At 38.5% G+C, this 15,804-nt stretch overlaps 1 long non-coding RNA gene across 1 annotated transcript; it reads right to left on the reverse strand.

Annotated features, from left to right (window-relative positions):
* Positions 1-1,111: 1,111 nt before the first annotated feature.
* Positions 1,112-15,526, reverse strand: LOC109416638 (uncharacterized). The gene is made up of 5 exons (XR_009997046.1): positions 15,106-15,526; positions 14,119-15,009; positions 13,675-13,828; positions 13,255-13,620; positions 1,112-1,719 (listed from the first exon to the last, which is right to left on the reverse strand). It is a non-coding gene; the product is annotated as an uncharacterized LOC109416638 (long non-coding RNA).
* Between the last annotated feature and the right edge of the window lie 278 nt (positions 15,527-15,804).

The raw sequence follows: 15,804 nt of genomic DNA on the forward strand, positions 1-15,804 counted from the left end.
TTTCGAAAGTAAGATTCTCGCTTCACCATGCATTTCGGGAGGACATGGTGAACCTTTTCAGATCAAATCGTTTCTGGAACAGCTCCAGAAGTGAACTTTTTTAAAAGTAAGTTTCTTGCATCACCATGCAATACGGGAGGACCTGGTGAAACTTATTAGATCAAATATTCTGGGACATTTGGAACAGCTCCAGAAGTAAACTGTTTTAAAAGTATAATTCTTGCATCACTATGCAATTCAGGAGGACCTGGTGAACCTTATTATATCCAATTTTCTGGGATATCATCATGCAATTCGGGAGGACCTGGTGAACCTTATTATATCCAATCTTCTGGGACATCTGGAACAACCCCAGAAGTGAACTGTTTCCAACGTAAATTTCATGCATCACCATGCAATTCTGGAGGACCAGATGAACCTTATTAGATCGTTCAAACCTACTTGAACATCGGGAAGAGTGGAAGTGAACTGTTTCAAAGCAAGTTACTTGCTTCACCATGCAACTCGGGAGGACCTGGTGAACCTAGATAGAACCAATCTTCTTGGACCTATTAGATCGATCAAATTTAATCTAATTTAAAAGTAAGTTGCTTGCTTCACCATGCAATCTTCTGGGACATTTGGAACAGCTCCAGAAGTGAACTGTTAAAAAAAAAAGATTCTTGCATCATCATGCAATTCGGGAGGACCTGGTGAACCTTATTATATCCGATCTTCTGGGACATCCCAGAACAACCCCAGAAGTGAACTGTTTCCAACGTAAATTTCATGCATCACCATGCAATTCTGGAGGACCAGATGAACCTTATTAGATCGTTCAAACCTACTTGAACATCTGGAAGAGTGGAAGTGAACTGTTTCAAAGTAAGTTACTTGCTTCACCATGCAATTCGGGAGGACCTGGTGAACCTAGATAGAACCTATCTTCTTGGACCTCAAAGCTTCTGGGACATCTGGAACAGCCCCGGAAGTGAACTGTTTTGAAAGTAAGTTTCTTGCATTACCATGCAATACGAGTTGACCTGGTGAACATAGATAGATTCAATCTTCTGGGACTACTGGAACAGCTCTAGAAGTGAACTGTTCTAAAAGTAAGTTTCTTGCATCACCATGCAATTCGGGATGATCTGGTGAACCTTATTAGATCAAATATTCTGGGACATTTGGAATCTTCTGGGACCTCTGGAACAGTTTCAGAAGTGAACTGTTTCAAAAGTAAATTTCTTGATGATGATTAACCTGGGCTTGTTAGGGGAATATCTGTAAGTAAAAAGGAAAATCGTGTTAAGTACTGTTCCTTTGAATTCCACTAAAAATTTGCATCTTTTGACAGATACGTATTTCGACCTCAACTGTAAGGTCGTCTTCAGTGTCTTGTACTTGACTCGACTTCGAGTGCAAATTTTTAGTAAATTTCTTGCATGACCATGCAATTCGGGAGGACGTGATATGATTTTTTCGGATATGGTACAACAAAATCGCCTGCCGACCCAAGCGCCCCATATTATTTATTGAATATTCTGTAACAATTATAATACCTGTATGATTATAGTAACTACATTTGAAATTATAGCGTAGGTGGGTATTCTGGATGTAACGATAATCGAGATTTCTGTTTGACGACGGATTAGTTCCTCCAAGAAATATCCTTGAACTGACAGTTGATTTGATCCCGGAGTGATTGCTGAATACATACCATCCATGGTTGTCAGGGAATGCCTGAAACGAATTTCAAAATTAATTGTTTATACTCGTGTTTTTCACTGGAATGTTTAAAATTAGGGTGTTGTGGTGCAAGATGAGGGACCTAAGGATGAACCCTCATAACTGCGTGACTACATATCTGGTTGTTTTTTTTTTTTTTTCATCTTCTACTTTCCAATACATTAGTTAGCTGTGATAAAAATTTTGGAAAGTTTTTTTTTTCAACGTACTATTAAAATATAAGATGTAACAGAACAAAAATCAGCTTTTTCGGTGCATTGGTTACGGAGAATGAGGAGTATGAAGAGAACAACTTTGCTTAAGGTGTCTTACTGCATCACTAAGTTTTCAAACGAATCATTGACTTTTTGCTTTTCAATGATTGTTTGCCTCGCATTTTTGAAGTGATAAAAAACTGTCAATTCTGCAGCAACGCAGCAGAAAAAGTATCATCGCAATCACTGCGAGTGAGCATATAGGATGATACTTTTTCATACGAATATTCGTTTTGCTGGCAGAGAATTATCACTTTGAAATTTTGAGGCTCATATCCAACATGGCTGCCGATGCTGATGATGCCGAAAAAGGCCTTAAAAATAGAACAAAACTGATTTCAAATCATCAGCCTTGTATAGAAAGTAAAAAAATCCGCTCTACTGTATTTTTTTCCTTCACGTTTTCGAATTTAGAATATGATTCTACACTAAAATTTATCATCAGCTTAAATATCGTGCTGTAAACTTTTTTCAAAAAATGTTTGTGAATTGTGCCAAAAAAAAACATTTAAAGTTGAATGTTTTTGTTTTCTGGTTTCCTTCTGGTTCTGATGTTCGAATATCACCCGAGAATCTTGGGAATAGTAAACTGCTTTTGGCATCTTGGAAAAACCCGCGTGAAATGACGGAAACTCATCCTGGATTTTTTTGAAAGATTTCATCTTACAGAAATTTTTGATGAAATTCCACTAATTTCAATCGCCGCTGAAGGATTTGTTTTTGGAGGAATCTCCGAAGGAATTTCTGTTGGAAGAAACTTCAAAAGAGTTTCGCAAGGTACAATCTTCAATGAATTTGTCATTGAGGATCCTTCGCAGAAATGTCTCTTGAAAAAATCCTAAAATAACGAATCTAAGAAGGAATCTTCTTAAATCAATATCAAAAGAAATATGTTTCGGAAAATCTCTTACCGAATTTCAAAAGACGACTCTTAAACATTTGGAATTCCATCAATCATATTTATTATACATAATACACACAATAAGCAATAATGTAGCGTTTGAAAAATTAAGAAACACGGATAATTGATTTTTACAGGGCTTTTTGAAGTGAAGGGCATCCTTAAGGTCACGATATTAGGGCACGGCACGGTATCTGCGTGCCTGCCATACTATATATACAAGCAAAATGGTCAAGGGCGTAGCCAGCTTTTCGGTCAGGGGGGGCAAGCACCCTTAGCAAATTTGTACCTTCTAGCTTTTCTAACTAAACGCAACACGATGAAATTGAATATAATAGCTATACTCTAAAAGCATAATTGAACCCTTCAGCAGTCACGCTGTTGTATTTTGTACAAATCTTTAAAAAAAAAACTCGCCTTATCTAGACAAATCAACGTGGTGCTGGTAGCATTGATCTATTTTTGGAAGGTTAAGGATTTTTATTTACTCGTGCATTATTTTGCATTGATTTTTTTTATTAATGTTTACAAAACATTCATAAGAAATTATAGCTGAACTTTTTTGGAAATTACGAACTCTTTTGATGACTAACCTAGAATTTCCTGGTTCCTGTATGCGTCTTTTTTAAATTACCTTCCAATACTATTCGCTGGAGGATTTTCTCCAGAAATTTTTGATATAATTAAAAAAAAATCATCAGGTAATCCTGGAGAAGTTCATGGGTATATCCCTGAAAAGATGATTGAAGGATTTCAGAAATTTCCTAAGGAACTCTTGAATGAATTTTTGAAGAGAATCTGAGAGGAATTTCTGAAGAAATCACTTGAGGAGTTCCTGGAGCAATCCCTAGAAGACTTCCTGGATGAATCCCCGAAGAAACACCTGGATGAATCCCTGGAGAAATCCCTACAGGAATACCTGGAGAAAGCACTGTAGAATCCCTGGAGGAACTCCCGGAGGAATTCCCTGAGGAATCCCTGGAAGAATTTCTGAAAATATACCTGGGGGAAATCCTGGATAAATTATGAGTGGAATACCTAGAGAAATTTCTGAAGCGATCTCATGAGAAAATCCTATTAAATTTCTGGAGGATTCCTTGGAGTAAATTCTGGGAAATTCCTGGAGGAATTCTGGAGAAATTCTTGGAGGAATTCTGGAGAAATTCTTGAAAAATTCTGGAAGTAATCTCTAGAAAAATATCAGAGAAATCACTTAAGGTATTCCTAGCGGAAATCTTAGAGAAATTTCTGGAGGATTCCTTGGAGTAAATTCTTGGAAATTCCTGAAGGAATTCTAGAGAAATTCTTGGAGGAACTCTGGAGAAATTCTGGAGGAATTCTGGAAGTAATCTTTAGAAAAATATCAGAGAAATCTCTTGAGGAATTCCTAGCGGAAATCTTAGAGAAATTTCTGGAGGAATCCTCGGAGGAATTCCCTGAAGCAATTCCTGGGAAAATCTCTAGAGAGAATCCTGGAGGAATGCCTGGAGAAACTTCTGAACAAATTCCTGGCGTAATTCCTGGAGGAATTCTTGGATAACACCCAGCAGGAATTCCTGAAGAAATTACTTGGATGAATTTTTGGAGTAATCCCTGGAAGAATTTCTGGAGGAATTCTTGGATAAATCTCCAGAGGAATTCTGGGAGGAATTGCTGGAGAAATTTCTGAAAAAAAAATACCTTGAGAAATTCCAGGAGGATTTCCTGGAAGAACCCCTTTGAGAAATCTCTGGGAATATTGCTGGAGAAATTTGTGGAGATATCCCTGGAGGAATCCCTGAAGCAATTCCAGGAGAAATTCATGGAGGAATCTCTGAAAAATTCCTGAAAGTATTGGTGGAGAATTTCCTGGAAGAAACTTTCAAAAAATCCCTAGAGGATTTCCTGAAGAAATTCCTGGAGGAATTGCTGACATAATTTCAGAAGGATGTCCAGGAGCAATTCCTTGAGGATTTCCTGAAGAAGTTCCTGGAGAAATTCCAGAATAAAATCTTGGAGGAATTCCTAGAGGTATTCCTGTGGGAATTGCTAGTGGAATCCCTAGAGAAATTCTTGAAAGAGATACTGGATGAATTTCTAAAGGAATCTCCAGAAGAATTCTGGGAGATTTCTATTTCTTTTTCTGTTATTTTTCTATTTCTGAAAAAAAATCCCTTGAGAAATTCCTGAAGAAATTTCTTGCGGAATTTCTGCAGGAAATCCTGGAGAAATCCTCGAAGGAATTCCTGAAGAAATACCTGGGGGAATCTTTGAAGAAATTTGTTGAGAAATCCCTAGAGGAATCCCTGAAGCAATTCCTGCAGGAATCTCTGGAGGAATCTCTGAAAAATCCCTGAAAGTATTCCTGGAGAATTTTCTGGAAGAATCTCTGCAAAAATCCCAAAAGGATTAACTGGAGAAATTCCTGGAGGAATTTTTGACATAATTTCCGAAGGATGTCCAGGAGCAATTCCTGGAGGAATTCCTGAATAAATTCCTGGCGTAATTCTTGAAGAATTTCCGGAGAAATTCCAGGATAAAATCCTGGAGGAATGCCTGGAGGATTATCTAGAGGTATTCTTGAAAGAATTACTAGATGAATTTCTAGAGGAACCTCCAGAGGAATTCTGGGAGATTTCAATTTTCTTTTCTGTTATTTTCTATTTTTGAAAAAAATCTCTTGAGAAATTCCTGGAGAAATTTCTTGCGAAATTTCAGCAGGAACTCCTGGAGAAATATTCGAAGGAATTCCTGAAGGAATCCCTGAGGGAATCTTTGAAGAAATTTGTTGAGAAATCCCTGGAGGAATCTCTGGAGGAATTTCTGGAGGAATACCTGGAGGAAACTCTGAAAAATTCTTGAAGGTATTCCTGGAGAATTTCCTGGAAGAACTTCTGAAAAAATCCCTAGAGAATTTCCTGAAGGTATCCTTGGAGGAATTTCTGGAGGAATCTTCGAAGGATTTCCTGGATGAATCTTCGAAGGATTTCCTGGAGGAACACCTGAGAAAATCCCTGGAGAATTTCGTGGAGAAATCTCTGGAGGAATTTCTGGAGGAATCCCTGTAGCAATTCCTGAAGGAATCTCAAAAGAAATTCCTGAAGAAATGTCTAGAATCCGTCGAGGAATTACTGATATAATTTCTGAAGGATATCCAGAAGCAATTCCTAGATAAATTTCTGGAGAAATTCCTAAAGAAATTCTTTGGGTAATTCCTGGAGGAATCCCTGAAAATTCCTAAAAGTATTCCTCCACGAATTTTCTGAAAGAATTTCTGAAGAGATCCTTAGAGGATTTGCTAGAAGAATCCTTAGAGGAACTTATGGATGATTTCCTGCAGGAATCTTGGAAGGATTTGCTGGAGGATTCACTGGGAAAATCCCTGTAAAAAATCGTGGAGAAATCCCTGGAAGAATCCCTGAAGCAATTCATGAAGGAATCTCAGGAGAAATTCCTGGAGAAATGCCTGGATGAATAGGTGACATAGTTTATGATGTAATCACGGTGCCCCTACAGACCGTTATTATAAAATAAAAATGTCCATCAAAACTAAGTTCAGAGGTCGAATTCTGGTGCCATTCTGCACCTCTGGGCAAATTTTTAAAATAATCCCTAGGAGAAATCTCGAGAAATCTCGATTTGATGTTTTATTCTACGAAATTTCAAAGAAATCCATGTTCTGATTCAACAGTATCGCTTATATACATACAAAAAAAAGCCCCCAAAGTATTCAAAGTTGTTTCAAACCAGTATATATTTACCAACGCAACTTTTATTATACATATTTACAACTCACCCAACTCAATTAACTGACTAAACTGACATAAGTATGTTTTTCCAAGCCATGCATCGGTTTTAACGTAAGCATTAAGAAGCGATTTTTCCCTATTGTTTTATGAACATATTACACATCCCAGTGTTATACATTAAAATTTTTACTAATTCTACAACATGTTTACTATATTACGAGGAACCAACCCTCCGAAGACCACAAAGGGATCTAAGACACGGGTTCCCAACCGGTGGTCCGCGGCCCCCTGGGGGGCCGTGAAGCCAGTTCAGGGGGGCCGCGATGTTACCAAAAGAAATTGTGAAATTTTTATTTTATTTTGTGCAAATTATGTCCATTTTAAATTTTATATACCGGCACCCCCAAAAGCCACAATTTGTGGTACAAATTTTCAGTATAAAACACCTCACAAGAAAAAAAAAATTTTTCGGCTGCGCCGCTATTTTCAGCTACGACTCAAATGTAATGTTCATGACATCATTCTATACGAAATGTGAGTGACGAATAAAAAAACGTATCATTGATCGTCGAAAGAATCCCTCCCACAGTAGATGTCTGGCTACGTCAATGTTAATGTGGCTACGTCAAAAAAAAATCGGTTTCGTTAATTTAATTCATATTTTTTTGAAAAAAAAAAAAACAGTGGGCCCCAGATGTTTTGACAATTCTTAAAGGGGGTCGCCACCTGAAAAAGGTTGGGAACCCCTGATCTAAGATATGTGGAAAAAGTTATTGACTGAAAACCGAATAGCATCGAAACGCTGTTTAACATGTAATGAATAACAATAAATAATCAAATCTAGTCATTTTATCGATCGGGTAAGGCTTCATAACTTTTTTCCATGAACTTCGCATCGCTTTGCGATCTTCGGAGGTCTAATTCATCGTAAAGATTGCTACAGAAATCATTCATCGAATTATTTTTAGGGACCAAGGGGTGACCCCAACCGATTTTTCATTGAAGAAGTAAATTTTCTCATAAAATCGTCTGAAAAACTAAGAATAACGGGCGCAAAAAATAGTTCTCCCGATCGACCTGATATTTTGCACAGTTGATATGGGACCAAAATGGACCTCAAAAAGTATACAAGAACTAGAGTTTTTGCATTTTTGATATTTTTCCATATAAACCGTGTCCCATGTTATTACATATATGTACGTCGTAGTTTCCTGTACTTCCAAAATTGGTGTACTATTAGATCTTTATTTAACACATATTTCTCAGTAATTTTTTAGTGTTCATGTGCAAGAATATGTAGCACTTTTCATTCAAAAAAAATGTTCAAAATTCTAGGCAAAGCAAATCAAAGATAATCGTACACACCGTAGTTGCTACTCCGTGATTGACCAGAGTTGCACAGAGAACCAATGAAAGCAAGGCTTGGGACTAGCTAACCATTCTCAATGTGCACAATTCGAGAGTTCAACATTTGAAAGTCAATAAAGGCGCTGGCTACGTCCTTACGGTCATCGGATCGATTATGTGTCATACTCGCCCCATATAGGAGCGATACATTTACAGCAAGGAACAATACAATTACTAAACACTGAACGTCCCTGTTCAAAATGCTAAGCAATATCGAAAAAAGAATAAATTTGTTTTCGACTATTGTGACTGAAAACGTTATTCATTTTAAGAAAACTGCCTTCAAAGACCTACTCCAGTTTTTCTAACCCTAACGTTGGTAATCAAAAGCACACATGACAAGCAACGTTTTTTGCATCTTTTTTTCTGATTTTTTTACACTGCCAAATGTTTTGTAAGTCAGTTTAATCAGTTAATTGATTTAGATGAGTAGTAAATATGTATAATTGAAGTAACTTTATTGAATAAATACGGGTTTGAAACAATTTGAACATTTTAGGGAAAGTTTGTGTTGGTATTTAAGTGATATTGTCCAATCTGAACATGGATTTCTTTGAAATTTCTTAGTATAAAACATCAAATCGAGATTTCTCGAGATTCCTCCTAGGGATTATTTTTAAAATTTGCCCAGAGGTGCAGAATGGCCCCAGGATTCGATCCCTGAACTTAGTTTTGATGGACATTTTTATTTTATAATAACGGTCTGTGGGGGCACCGTGGTAATTGCTTGATAGATTCCTGGTGAAATTCCTAGAGAATCCCTCAAGAAATTCCTTGAGCAATTTCTGGAGGAATTCCTCCAGGAGACTCTGGAGTACTTCCTGGATAAAATCCTGGAGGAATGCCTGCATGATTTTCTGGAGGAATCCCGGGAAGAATTTCTGAAGCAATCCCAGGAAAAACTCCAGGAAGAACTCTTGGGGAATTCCTGGAGGAATTTATGGAGGAGTCTGAGTCTCTGAAGCAATTCCTGGAAGAATATAATATCTGGTGGAATTCCTGGAGGAATGGATGAAAGAAATTCAGGAAAAACCCCTGGTATTCTCTGTAAGAATACCTGGAAAAGAATGCCTAGGAGAATTCTTAGAGGATTTCCTGAAGTAATTCCTGGAAAATCTTTGGAGGAATTTCTGTAGAAGTCTCTGGAAAAAAATCCTTGGAGTAATCTCTTGAAGAATTCCTGGATAAATTTCTGTAGGAATTCCTGGTGGAATTCTTGGAAGAATCCCGGAAGCAGTTACTGGAGGAATCTCTGGAGCAATACATGGATGAAGTGCTGAAGGAATCTCTGGAACAATACCTGGAGGAAGTTCTGAAGGAATGCATTGAGGAAACCCTGGAGGATTTCGTGGAGAAATCTCTGAAAAAAAAATCTTGTAGAAATTCTGGAGATATCTGGAGGATATCCTAGAGGAATGCCTGTAGGAATTCCTGAAGGAATCTCTGTGGAATTTCTGGAGGAATCTTTAGATAAACGCTTTAGAGAATTTTTAGAAAAATCACTGCAAGAACTCCCAGAGGAATTCCTGGAAAAATTCAAGAGGAATTCCTGAAGAAATTCGTGGATGAATCTCTCAAGGAACTCGTAGAAGAATACCAGGTATAATTCCTGAAGAAATCGCAGATGGAATTCTTGGAGAAATTCTGGAGGAATCCTTGGAAGAGTTCCTGAAGAAACTCCAGAAGGTATCCTGGAAGTAATTTCAGGGGGAACTCTCAAGGGAATCCCTAAACAGGTCCTGGAGGAAGTACTGAAATAATTCCTGAAGGAGTTCTCTAAAGAATACAAGGAGGAATTCCTGGAGGAATCCTAAGAAGAGGTCTTGGGAGCATCTTTGGAGGGATTTTTAAATAAGTTTTTCCAGAAAGACTCACAGAAGGAATTCCCGAGTTATGCCCTGCACAAATTCTTTGAGGAATCCCTGGAATAATTCCTGGAGAAATCTCTAAAGAAATTCGTGGAGGAATCCCTTGAAAAATTCCTGGAGAAATCCCAGGAAAAAAATCCTGAAAAAATTGCAGATGGAATCTTTGGAGAAATCCTTAAGGAATTCTAAGAAGAGTTCGTGGAGTAGCTCCTTGAGGAATCCCTGCAGGAGTGCCTGAAGAAACCCCAAGAGAATTCCCGGAAGCAATTCCTAGAGGCATTCCTAAGGGAGTCCCTAAACAGTCCCTGGAGGAAGTATTGGAATAATTCTGAAGGAGTTCCTTTAAGAATTCCAAGAGGAACTTCTAAAGGAATTCTAAAACGTGTTCCTGGGAGAATCCTTGAAGGAATTTTTGAAATAATCCCTGGAGTTGTTCCTGAAAGAAACACAGAAACGGGTGAATCCCTGGTAGAATTCCTGAAGAAATCCCAAATCCCATGAGGAATCCCGGAAGCAATTCTTTAGGAAATCCCAGGAAAGCTTCCTCAACAAAATCCTGGAAGATTTTTTTGTAGGAAAAAAATATATGAAGGAATCCATGTTTGCAATAATTTTTGGACGAATTATTGTTGGAATCTTTGGATGGACCCCCAAAAGAATGTTTTGTACAATGTTTTAAGGAACTCCTAGATTAATTTTTAGATAATCTCTGGTAAAATTCCCTGTAAGGGTTTCTGGAAGATATTTCTACTGAAATACTTCGAATGATCCCAGATTGAATTATTGGAGCAATCTCTAGTGGAATTCTTGAAGGAATATATGGAGAAATCCCTGAAGAAATCTCTGAAGGAACACTTGCAGAAATACCTAAAAAAAATCTGTTGGCATTCCTTTGGGAATCCTTGGAGAAATTCCTGGAGGAGTTCTCGAAAATAAGTACTGGAGCAATCACTGGAGGAACCTCTAAAGATATCCCAGGACTCCAGGAGAAATTCCGGGAGGAATGTCTGGTGAAACGCATAGAGGAATTCTTGAAAAATTCTCTGGAGCAATCCATGATGGAATCACTGAAGGAAGCTATGGAAAAATTCCTGGAGAAATTCGTCGATGCATCCTTGCAGAAGTATGTGTAAAAATTTATTAAGGAATCGTGGGGGGAATTCTTGAAGCATTTCTTGGAAAAAAAAACTTTAACAATCACTTTCAGAGCCCTGCAAGATGCCCATTCGTAAAGAAATCCCAGGTATTTTGTTTTTAGCATGCCGTTTGTTTGAATTGAGTTACTAGTGAAAATTCGTGTAGCAGTAGCACATAACTGCACTCTTTAGCAGCATATGGTTCTACAAAGTCCTTCTTTTTCCGTACCGGAACCGGTTCCGGCATATCTGAAAAATTTGGCATGCTGTTTTTGTATTCCATGAAAAAACATCACAAAATTTAGCCACTCAACCAAGCATGTTATTTGGTAAAATTCTATGATACTACTAAGTGATTGTCTTGGAGAAATACTTGGCGAAATTTCCTGTGGTTTTCGAGTAAAGATGGTTTGATAATTGTGGATAAAAACCTTAATTATTAGAATAGTTCATTTTTTGAGATATTTTTCTGAAAGTCTAAATTATTAATAATTTATTTTAAAAAATCTGGCGGCCAGGGGGGGGGGGCACGGCCCCCCCCTGCCCCCCTCTGGCTACGCCCTTGAAAATGGTCATTGGCACTAAGCTGAAAAGCAGGCTTTGTCCCAGTCAGGACGTTACGCCAAGAAAAAGAAGAAGTCTCCGGGTAGCACAGATTTTAACGCAGATTGGCTACGACCCGGAGGAGCGTTGATTATAACTAGAACCCATTTAGAAGAATATTTAAAGAAATGCCATTTGAAGGCGGCTCCAAAAAAAATCCCTTCTTGGAAGAATCTCTATACAAATTCTTTATGAAGGAAGCCCGTTTCGGAGTAATTTCCAAAGGAATTAGACTTAAAGGGATCTATAAATGATCACCGCAGGGATTCTTCGAGAAGGCAGCTCAGAAGGAATAGGTACTAATACTAATTCAGTATACAACTAACGAATAATATTTTTTTTGTATGCTTGTATGATCAGGTGGAGCTGCATGACAGCTAATAGCAAAGCCTGGGCCCTTTACCAACTTTCCCCCTGGACCAATACTCACGGTGGACTAGACGATGTCGTCAACTTGAGCAAAGTGTGTACCCAAGCAACCACGCTGCTCAAGCCGTAATGCATGTATAAATACGGTGAATATAAAGCAAGCATTACTATGTATGTACAATAAAAGTTGGAATAAAGTGGGAAAGGGCCCCAATTTGGTCGCATTGTAGCTAACTTCAATTTAGCTTTATTGGGGCCCTTTCACACTTTATTCCAACTTTAATTGTACAATGTACATACATACATAGTAATGCTTGCTTTATATTCATCGTATTTATACATGCATTATGGCTTAAGCAGCGTGGTTACTTGGGTAGTAATTAGTGTTCTAACTATTCACATCCCATCAGCGTTCTGGATGAATTAAAGCTCTAAAGATGATTCGATAATTGAATAATAGGTATACAACATTCGTCAATCAGGGCAGTGGATGTCACATTTAGAGGAAAAGGCTGTCGTCCATGTTGACGTCTTCAAAGTACTAATTCCCAAGAAATATTACAAAAAAGAGCATGACAAAAGTTTATCGTAGCTAATTTTTAAAGATTTGATATTTCTGAAAACTATTCGGAGACAGCTACCAGAGCTAGCGTTTTCAGCCGATATGGGCTACTAGTTTTTCTGATAGCATCCCCAAACAATAATACAATAATATTTTAGTCTAACTTTTTATATATTTTGAAAATTATTTCAAGCTAATTACCAATATTGTCAATAATCGATATTGGTTGACTGTACCGACTTCTTTTTCTTCTTTGTGGCTCTACGTCCCCACTGGGACTTGGCCAGCCTTGCTTCAATTTAGTGTTCCTTGTAATATTCTCACCAACTTGGAATTATATTTTCCCGGCACATAAATGACTTCGACAAATGTCCGATATACTATGCAGCAGCATGATCTGTATAACTATATCAGATGACTTGAAGATCTGATTTTTACAAAACTGTTTGCCATTGCTTATATATTCAGCTATTCCAGTCATTACTGCAAAGCACATCCGCCACATGCCCAAAATCAAAGCTTCCTGGAAGATATAATCCAAGCCCAGGGAATTTTCAAAATATATAAAATATTAGCTTAATATATTATTTTTGATTATTGTTTGAGGATGCTATCAGAAAAACTAGTAGCCAATATCTGCTGAAAACGTTAGCTCTGGTAGCTGTCTCCGAATAGTTATACCTAATTACAATTCAAATTACCTCGTTTTGTTGTTTCACTTCCGACAACGTGGAACGTGATCGATCGTAACATGCTTCACTACGGAATATACATAGACGCTGGTATATGCCCCACGTTCAATCCGGGACAATTGAATAGACGAATATTGGAGGAACCACCGGAAGGCTTATCGGAATGTCATCCCTCATTTGCTTTTTGTTGCCAACACTCTCATGGGGCATTCCCGGGTGCATCGCTTTGTGGTAAGGATGGTGCATTTGACGGTGGCAACAAATTCGTTGTGTTTCCGAGGTTTCCGATGGCCGATGTGAAATTGGCTGCTATCCAGGAGAGGATTTGAGTTCAACACGATGGAAATCATCACCATGTCAGGGATCACTGAGGTCCTAAAAACCATTGTGTATTAGATCGGGCGTACCGGATGGACTTTAATTCCCTACCTGTGTTTTTTTTTTCGGTGGCCGTAAGCTTATCTTCTGTTTCCTTGCTGAATTTCCGATTCAAGCTACAGAACGAACCGGTAACTTTTCAGCTAAATTGCGATTTACAGCTTCTGATAGATGTCCCGATTACTAGATTTTAGCTGTAAATAAACTGTAAATTAAAAAAATAAATGAATATGTAATGTAAATGAAACAAAGTTGCCTGTAGGCAATAAAATTAATTTTAAAACTTATTTCGACTTGTTTTCGTTTAACGAACTATTATTTTCAAATGAGTACCTACCGTGACATCACCTAATTTCAATCACTTTTTTTTCGGTTCCTAATTCCGTTCACACCGTGCAAAACAAATGGGGTGTACGGAATTAGGAACCGAAAAAAAGTGATTGGAATTGGTGATGCCACGGTACAATCAAGAAATTTTGCATAATGCTTACGTACCTTCGCCGTCGCTGATGTAGCTCCTGATAGCTTGGTCGGCTATTATGTTATTTGGTCGTGCTCTGTCCACTACAACTGGTTGAGTCACCATTGTCCCGGATCGGTCCTGTTTGTTTTGCATCCGCTGTGGCATATGTCCCTGACCCATGCTGCTGCTGCTGTGATGACTTTTGCTGTTGGCCACAATCGTACTTGCCACCCAGTCTACCACCAGTAGATAGAATATACGGTATTGATGGGTCCGCCATTGTATGAACTGGACCAAGAACTGGAGGCTTTGCAACGACGGCGAAGGGGACATCACTAATGGACGTCCGGCTGGCACGTTGCTGTATCCTCTCGACTGATGGTAGGATTGCAGCTGGTGGTGGTGATAGGACGAAACAAAAGCCAACACATCCGGATTTGACCAGATTGTCGTACGTTTTGGTGCAGCAACAGCGTTCGCCTGCTACAACTGCTGCTGATCTTCCACGGCATTGTTGGCATCCACTTTCCCCCATCCTCTCCGGAACGATCATTCTCATCGAGTTCGTCGTCGGAGTCAATGTCCTGATACTGGAAGATATCATTATGGAAGTAATACTTATTCGGCGATTGGACGGCCAGCACAAAGGATTGCGTGATACGGTGCCGACGGTAGCCTACGAATCCACCTGGTTAATCTTGGCATGACAATCGCGAAAGTTTAACTGCTGGATCTTGTTATGAATCTATTTGTGGCCGATCACCAGTGTGCCTTCGTGTCCAAACCACCATGGACGAAGCTCGCCGAGTTGTTGTTTATGAAAAGAGGGGCGATATATTTTATCCGCGTACTATCCGGATTTCGGTCTTTCCGGGATTATCTGTTTTGTGCCCTATGTCCTCTGCTGGATCCAACAGAAGAATCTGTTGGGAAATAAATAGAGGGTAATAATTTTGTTTGTGTACTTATTTACTAAATGCGACGGCTCAACAAGGCAGAAATCTTTGCTACATACTTACCATTCCCGACGGCGATAAATTTGTAATTTATTTATTATAATAATCGCTTTCGGTAAAATCTTTTCCGGCTTTCGCTGGTCGCGCATATTTAACTAAAGCAGAAAATTTTTCTAGGATGATGATCTATGCCTCTACTTTCTACAGCATTTTCTCGAGCGCACAAAAATGTACTGCCGAAAGTTTACCCGACCGCGCACCATGATTTTTAAACATAAACAAAACATTGCTTGGTGACCGAGGCGAAGCGGGCGAAATATTGGAGAAACTGTCAAAATTTGGCGAAGAGGGGTAATCTGATGCATAAAAACCACGTAAAAATGGTAATTATTAGTCCCCTCGGAAAATTCATTCTCAAAGAAAAAGAAGAAAACATGGTACCGAAAATTTTCATTGGTTTGTACGGCACTCTTACGTCTGTATAAATTCGTCTGTGGTTATACAATTATACATACATACGTTTGTTGATTATGATTATATTTTGAAAACAAATGCCTTATACTAATTTGCATCAGTTCGCTGCTATCATGAAAAAGAGAAGATGGTGAATTCTGGAGATGTTTGGGAGTTAAGGCTAGTTTTGAAAACCGAGTGTCCTGGAAACTGTAACTTTCCATATCTTTATGTTTGGTTTTACTGAAGATATAGCGCATTTAGTTCACCACTGGACTATCGCACTAGTTTTCACGAGTGCGAAAACGC

Source organism: Aedes albopictus, chromosome 2 (assembly GCF_035046485.1).
Source record: "Aedes albopictus strain Foshan chromosome 2, AalbF5, whole genome shotgun sequence".
Classification (NCBI taxonomy): Eukaryota; Metazoa; Arthropoda; class Insecta; order Diptera; family Culicidae; genus Aedes; species Aedes albopictus.